General features: G+C 41.6%; 1 pseudogene; it reads right to left on the bottom strand.

Moving 5' to 3' along the window:
* Nucleotides 1-658: 658 nt before the first annotated feature.
* On the bottom strand, nt 659-1,018 carry LOC133767595 (large ribosomal subunit protein uL29-like; annotated as a pseudogene).
* Nucleotides 1,019-7,905: the final 6,887 nt, after the last annotated feature.

The raw sequence follows: 7,905 nt of genomic DNA, 5'->3' as shown, positions 1-7,905 counted from the left end.
AACACCAATGTCTCAGAGTATTTCCTCTACATTTTCTTCCAGTGACTTCATAGTCCCAGTTATTAAAGTCTTTTATCCATCTTGCATTGATTTTTTTATATGGTGAGAGGTATGGATCTAATTTCATTCATATATATATATATATATATATACACACACATATATATATCTTAATTTGGCCAGCACCATTTGTTGAAGACATTATCCTTACTCCACAGTATGGGCTGAGTACTTTTGTCAGAAATTACTTGGCTGTATGTATGCAGATTAATTTCTGGGCTTTATACTCTGCTCTACTGATCTTCCTATTGGTGTTTATGCCAGTATTATGTTGTTTTAGTTACTATAGCATTGTAGTATTCTTTGAATTGAGGTATTATGATGTCCTCAGCTTGATTTTTCTTGTTTAAGATCACTTCAGCTATTCTGGGTCTTTTGTGATTCCATATGAGTTTTAGGATTGCTTTTTCTAATTCTTTAAATAATGTCATTGGTAATTTGATACAGATTGCACTGAATCTGTAGATTGCTTTAGGTAGTATAGATATTTTTATGATTTTATTCTTCTGATCCATGAGCAAAGAATATCCTTTCATTATTTGTGTGTCTTTGATGAATTTTTTTTTGCCATTTTTTGTGTTTATTGACACCACGGGGCTTAGGCCTTGACCACGTACTTCTGCAGGGGATACAGCCGCTCCTTCCACTGCTTCTGGGTCTTAAGGTTCTCCTTGTGCTTGTTGAGCTGGCAGTGCATGGTGCATGTCTTCTTGAGCCGCAGGTCCAGGAGCTTGTACTTCTTGCCCTTGTAAAGTTTCCTCAGGTTTTTTTTCGGGGGCTAGTTAATGATGCTGAGAACGCAGGCGATGGATTTGCAGACAACTTAGATCTTGGAGAGCTCCAACGCTGCTGTTACCTTGGCAACGCACAGCCTGGACAACTCCACCTTCAGGTCATCCAGCTGTTTCAGCAGCTCTTCCTTCCTGCAGCGAAGGTCCTGAGCCTTGACCTTGGCCATGACTGCACATGCCGATTTCTTTCTTCAATGTTTATTAACATTGTAGACATCTCTCACTTCTTCGGTGAAATTTGTTCCTAAATATTTGATTTTGTGTGTGTGTGTGGCTACTGTGAATGGGATTTCTTTCTTGATTTATCTGTGAGTTCATCATTAGCATACAGAAAAGCTACTGTTTTCCGTATGTTTATTTTGTAGCCTGAAATTTTGCTTGATTGGCTTGTCAATTCTTTTTTTTGACAGGCAGAGTTGAACAGTGAGAGAGAGAGACAGAGAGAAAGGTCTTCCTTTTGCCATTGGTTCACCCCCGAAATGGTCACTATGGCCGGTGCGCTGCACCAATCCGAAGCCAGGAACCAGGTGCTTCCTCCTGGTCTCCCATGCAGGTGCAGGGCCCAAGCACTTGGGCCATCCTCCACTGCCTTTCCAGGCCACAGCACAGAGCTGGACTGGAAGAGGAGCAACCGGGACTAGAACCCAGAGTACCAGCACCACAGGCAGAGGATTAGCCTACTGAGCCATGGCGCCAGCCAAGTTTGTCAATTCTAACAGTAGGGGCCGGTGCTGTGCAGCAGGAGGTTAATCCTCTGCCTGCGGCACCAGCAGCCCATATGGGTACCTGTTCTAGTCCTAGCTGCTCCTCTTCTGATACAGCTCTCTGCTAATGTCCTGGGAAAGCAGTAAAAGATGGCCCAAGTCCTTGGGCCCCTATACCCGCATGGAAGACGTGAAGGAAGCTCCTGGATCCTGGCTACGGATCGGCCCAGCTCCAGCCGTTGTCGCCCTTTGGGGAGTGAGCCAGTGGATGGAAGACCTTTCTCTCTATCTCTCCCTCTCACTGTCTATAACTCTACCTGTCAAATAAATAAAATATTTTTTAAAAAATTCTAACAGTTGGAGCTAGCACCGCGGCTAAATAGGCTAATCCTCTGCCTTGCGGCGCCGGCACACTGGGTTCTAGTGCCGGTAGGGCACAGGATTCTGTCCTGGTTGCTCCTCTTCCAGTCCAGCTCTCTGTTGTGGCCCGGAATGGCAGTGGAGGATGGCCCAAGTCCCTGGGCCCTGCACTCACACGGGAGACCAGGAGGAAGCACCTGGCTCCTGGCTTTGGATCGGCGCAGTGCACCGGCCATAGCGGCCATTTGTGGGGTGAACCAACAGAAGGAAGACCTTTCTCTCTGTCTCTAACTCTGCATGTCAAAAAAAAAAAAAAAAGCTCATGCAATTGCAGGATGCACTGGATCTGTCCTTTACGCCACGCATTGCTCTGACTCTGACTCTGATGCTGGTAGGAACAGAACAGAGGTGCACTGTGTGGCTTTTCACTGAAGAATATGGTGCTCTGTGCAGGTGTGGGAGGGGAAGAAAAGAAAATAATGCAGTTCCCATGCTCCAATCCCAGCAGGTGCTCAGACTGCAGTCAGCTCTCCAGGCTGAAGTAGAAGTCCGGGGGTGACTGTGGAATTCCCTCTCAGCTACAACTGAGAGCACAGGGCGCACAGCAATTTCTTCCTACCTTGACAAGGTAAAAGGGCAGCTTGCAGTCAGCAGCTAGCTACTGTGGTTTCTCTGTCTCCTCTCCTGTTGTCCCATAGACTTTGCTGTTTATTTTTCACTTCTTCACTGAAAATTTCGATCAGTCAGACCCCTGGAAATGTAGTCCTTCCTTTGTTCTTTTCATATCCCAGAGCAGCTTAGCATAGCATGACCATATCCTCCTATTCAGTCATCTTGGACTCAAGTATAAATGTTTACTATTTTAAAATTAACCTGATATTAACAGATTATCAGATTATACACTAATATTCTTGCAGGATGTTGCTGAAAAACATAGTTAAGGTGTAGGGACAATGGTATATATAATTATGGAATGACCATCAATATATTTTGATTTTTTAGGCATGATTTTTAATTAAACAAATATATTCTGAAGCTAATTGTTAGGTATCAGTAAAGATCTTTCGCGTATTCACCATCTATTCCTTAAAACAGGATAGAAGGGCTGTCACTATGCTCCTAAATCCATATATGTGAAACACATGAAATCGGTATAATAAAAGTATTTTAGAAGTTTTTCAAAAGAAAAAAAAAAGGAAAGGCTGGCATTGTGGCACAGCAGCTTAAGCTGCCACTTACGACATCAATATCTCATGTCAGATAGCTGGTGTGAGTCCCAGCTTCTCTGCTTCCAATCCCACTCCATGCTAAGGTGCCTGGGAAAGCAGAAGATGGCCCAGGTACTTGGGCCTCTGCCACCCACAGGAGAGACCTGGATAGAGTTCTGGGCTCCAGGCTTTGGTCTGGCCCACCCCCAGCTATTGTGCCTATTTGGGGTGTGAACTAGCCAATGGAATATGTCACTCTCTTGCAGTCACTCAGCCTTTCAAATAAATCAATCTTTTTAAAAAAAAAAAAAATGGAAATGCAGCTTGAGACAATTCCTTCCAAATGAAGATTTTTCGAATAATCTAATAGATCTCCTCCAAACAGTACCTTAAAGCATTTCCAAGCTTGCTTATTCAGAGACATTCCCACTTTTTCTTGTACAGCCTTAACTTCATTAAAGCTCTTCACCTCATGTTTTTCTCCCCAGCGGGATACTGTGACTGGTTTCCATCCCAGTACACAGGGAGAATTGTTCAGTTCATCTATTGTTCTTTAGTATTGGACAGCACTATGATACATTTCAAGCCCAAATCATTCATGCAATTAAAAATAATTATAGACTGCCAACAACCCCATAATAGTACTATTCGGAGTCCCATTAAATTGGTGCTAGGTCTCCTCAGGCAGCAGAGTCTAGACCTCTTTGCTTTCACTGGGAGAATCTGAAAAGCCAACCGACATTTTCATCTTTGTCCTCTGCTCACCCTCAATCATCTTTCTGCCCTGTAGCTGTGTTCTCAATTCCTTCCGTTGCTTTAGGAGAAATGGCTGTCACAGGTTTAAAAAAAAAAAATCTTTCTTGCCCTTTCATCTCCAAGGCAGATGACTCAATAAAATGTGAAGACAGAACTGCTCCATCTTCTGGTCAAGGGTGTGTGTTAACCAACAGATACTGTAAAAGGAAGCATTTTATCTCTAAGCCAAGATTCTGAAGATATCTATTGATGAGTCCTCCAATACCATCAGGAGTAAAACATCCTTCTAGTCTTCCCAGCTTCCAAGCTGAAAATTATTTTCTTCCAATTTTCCTCTCATTTCCTTTATTCACACCTAGAAGTCCAAGATCGATTATATGGGGGGGGGGGGGGGGTTGGTGAGACCCCTCTCTGCTCCTCTGTATCTAGTACAAGTTTCTTCATCTTTTACATCCTTAGCTCCTTCTTCTGTAACATAAATACCTATAACACAAATGGTTTCTGCCTTTTTTATTATGAGGACTAAGTTAGGTACAATTAAATACCTACCCCATTTCAGGTACACAGAAAGCTCCCAATGAATGAGAACTGCTCTGATTATAATTGTTGCTAAGATTCTTAAAAAATCAGTTTTGATCCAATTCAATACAAATTGCTCAATCTTTAGCATAAGCAAAATGCTAAACATGCAATCAAGTATTTTTTGTAGTATAACCTCTGTCCTCAGGAAATTAGTTGTCTATTTTTTTAAACCGGCAGAGTCAGACAGTGAGAGAGAGAAAAAGACAGAGAGAAAGGTCTTCCTATTCCATTGGTTCATCCCCCAAATGGCTGCTACAGCTGGAGCGCTGTGCCGATCCGAAGCCAGGAGCCAGGTGCTTCCTCCTGGTCTCCCATGTGGGTGCAGGGCCCAAGCACTTGGGCCATCTCCACTGCCTTTCTGGGCCACAACAGAGAGCTGGACTGGAAGAGGAGCAACCGGGACAGAATCCAGCGCCCCAACCAGGACTAGAACCTGGGGTGCTGGTGCCGCAGGCAGAGGATTAGCCAAGTGAGCCACAGTGCTGGCCAAAATTAGTTGTCTATTAACAGTAATAAATATACTTGAATAATTTTAATACAAGATATAGAATATGACAAAAACACATATATAAAGTACTCCAGGACAGTGCTTTTTAAATGGTAATGTGTAGATTAATCACCTGGAGAGTTACAATACAGATTTTGATTTAGTATGTCTGGGATGGACCCTGAGTTTCTTCATTTCTACTAAGTTCCCAGTAGTCTACTTCACTCTTATGTAACTCGTGTCCTATGTAAGCATATGAGTCTGTGATACTATTTATCTACAGCCCAGGAATCATTTTGATTTGGGGGAAAATTCTTTGTCATTAACAAAATATAATTATATATGGTAGTTTTCAGAATGCAAGATAAACTTTTATATAAAATTAATATTTTTATAGTCATCAGATGAAATTTAAAGCAAGTGTACTGTACTTAGTTTTCTCAGTTTATAGTCTTTGTTTCTCCTCATTTCAGTATTCAGTTGCAGTAGTTCACTTTCCTACTGTGGAAGTGAAAGGAAATCTGATTCAGGATGAAAAAAAGGAAAAAATAAAGAATCAATACGCCATTTCTTGAGTGAGACATTTCTGAGAGCTACACTAGCAACTTTATGAACCAGTGGAGCATTCAATGAAGTAACGAAGCCAGAGAAGAGTGTGTGACTTTTCCCAGCCTACTTTCTCAACATCCAGAATTTTATCACCAATTCAATAAAATCTGGGTATATCACTTAGGTTCCCTATGCCTCATTTACTCCTCATAAACATTCACAAAATATAAGAGAAAGAGAGAGAAATAATGAAAATAGCTTTTGAGTCATTTTGAAAACATTTTCATATGCCTAATAACAGAGATATATTTTAAAAACAAGACCCTATTTTCTCACTTAAAACAGAATCATTTGTTTTAGTCTTTTTCCATTAGTCCTTAAAGGTAGTCAAAACAGCCAAAGGAGGAGCCAGCGTTGTGTCATTGTGTCATGGTGGGTAAAGCCACTGCCTGCAACATCAGCATCCCATGTGGGCACCAGTTAGAGTCCCAGCTGCTCCATTTCTAATACAGCTCACTGCTAATGGCCTGGGAAAAGCAGCAGAAAATGACCTAAGCTCTTGGACCCTTGTACCCATGTAGGAAGACCTGGAGGAAGCCCCTAGCTACTGGCTTCAGATCAGCACAACTCCAACTGTTGCAACCATCTAGGGAGTGAACCAACAGATGGAAGACCTTTCTCCTTCTCTCTCTCTCTGCCTCTGTAACTCTGCCTTTCAAATAAATATATAAATCTTTTAAAAACAAAAACAAAAAAACCTACCAAACGATGCTGATACCAGGAAAATAGGGGCATTATTGCCTTCCATAAAATACAAAAAAAAAAAAATGGCTTAATTCCATGGATAGATAGATGACTGTTTTACAGCATAACCTGGAGACAATTTAAAAAAATCAAGAGGTAACTAGGGGCTGGCACTGCGGCATAGTGGGTAAAGCCGCTGCCTGCAGTGCTGGCATCCCATAGCAGGTCTGGTTGAAGTCCCGGCTGTTCCACTTCCAATCCAACTCTCTGATATGGCCTGGGAAAGCAGTAGAGGATAACCCAAGACCTTGGGCCTCAGCACCTATATAGGAGACCTGGAAGATGCTTCTGGCTCCTTTCTCAGATCAGTGCAGCTCTGGCCATTACAGCCAACTGGGGAGTGGACTACTGGATGAAAGACCTGTCTCCCTCTCTCTATGTGTAACTCTGACTTTCAAATAAATAAATAAATCTTTTAAAAAAAAATAAAAGAGGTTATTAGAAGACAGGATTACTGCAGGTTTAAGAACTTTTCTAAACATAGCTCCAAAATAAATACTCAACTACCCCAGTATTCAACTGCACAACTGATGTGCTGGAAGAATCTGGTTTATTTTGAATCTAAAAACATCATATGTAACACCTGGACCCATATCTAGCTCCTATTTTAAATCCATAGATTCGTGAAGCTGTTCAAAGACAAAAGCACAAGAATTTGGAGTTCATAGCCCTCTGAATGTGTCTGGCTGGGTCTTGCTTGCTAAAAATGACACAGTGGTTTTCCTACATTCCAGGTTATTATAAAGACCTAGGTGAAGGACTGATGATGGAAGCATACATACACTGTAAAGTTCAATGTAAAAGCAAGACATCATATAATTAGTATTTGATAGTCCAGATATGATTCTAAAGAAAGAACACAAGAAAGGAATGGGTATTGCTGTCCCCACACCAGAGAGTAAGAGACAGTGCCAGATCAGCTTCATCATCATCATCATAATATAGTGACTGAGTGGTGAAGCAGTTGGCCACACAGAGATGCATCATCACTTACAGTCAACTGACCTTGATAAAGTTGCTCATCTCCCCATTCCCTTAATTCCTCCTTTGTAAAAGCATACAATAAAACAAAAATCCAGTTTATATGATTAAGTTAATAAGTAACACACTTAGGATAGCACAAGATACATTGTAAATTCTACTTATGTCCTATTCAGTGAGGTCTAACAGTGAAGCAGCAACAAAGGTGCCTTCATTTTGTGTTGGCCTGCCTGGGTTCAAATCCTGGTTCTGCTCCCAATTCCAGCTTCCTGCTATTGTGCTGCCTAGAAGGCAGAAGATGATGGCCAAAGTATTTGGATCCCTGCCATCCACATGGGAGAACCATACTGAGTTCATAGCTCCTGGCTTCAGTTTTGCCCAGCCTGGCTTTTGCAGGCATTTAGATAGTAAACCAGCAGATGGGAATCTCAAAATCTCTCTCCCCTCCTCTTTGTCTCTCCACCTTTCAAATTAAAAAAAAATTTAAGTGTTTTAAAGACCTGTATTACTACACCTTAGTATTAACTTCTTAGTAATTAGTTGCACAAAATATTTCCATTTTTGGCCTACTTCCACTCGCTTAACCTATCCTAACACTAACATTCCTGAAAATAGCTGAAATT

Source organism: Lepus europaeus, chromosome 10 (assembly GCF_033115175.1).
Source record: "Lepus europaeus isolate LE1 chromosome 10, mLepTim1.pri, whole genome shotgun sequence".
NCBI classification, from domain to species: Eukaryota; Metazoa; Chordata; class Mammalia; order Lagomorpha; family Leporidae; genus Lepus; species Lepus europaeus.
The sequence above is the reverse complement of the archived record's forward strand: the minus strand, read 5'-3'. Positions and strand labels throughout refer to the sequence as shown.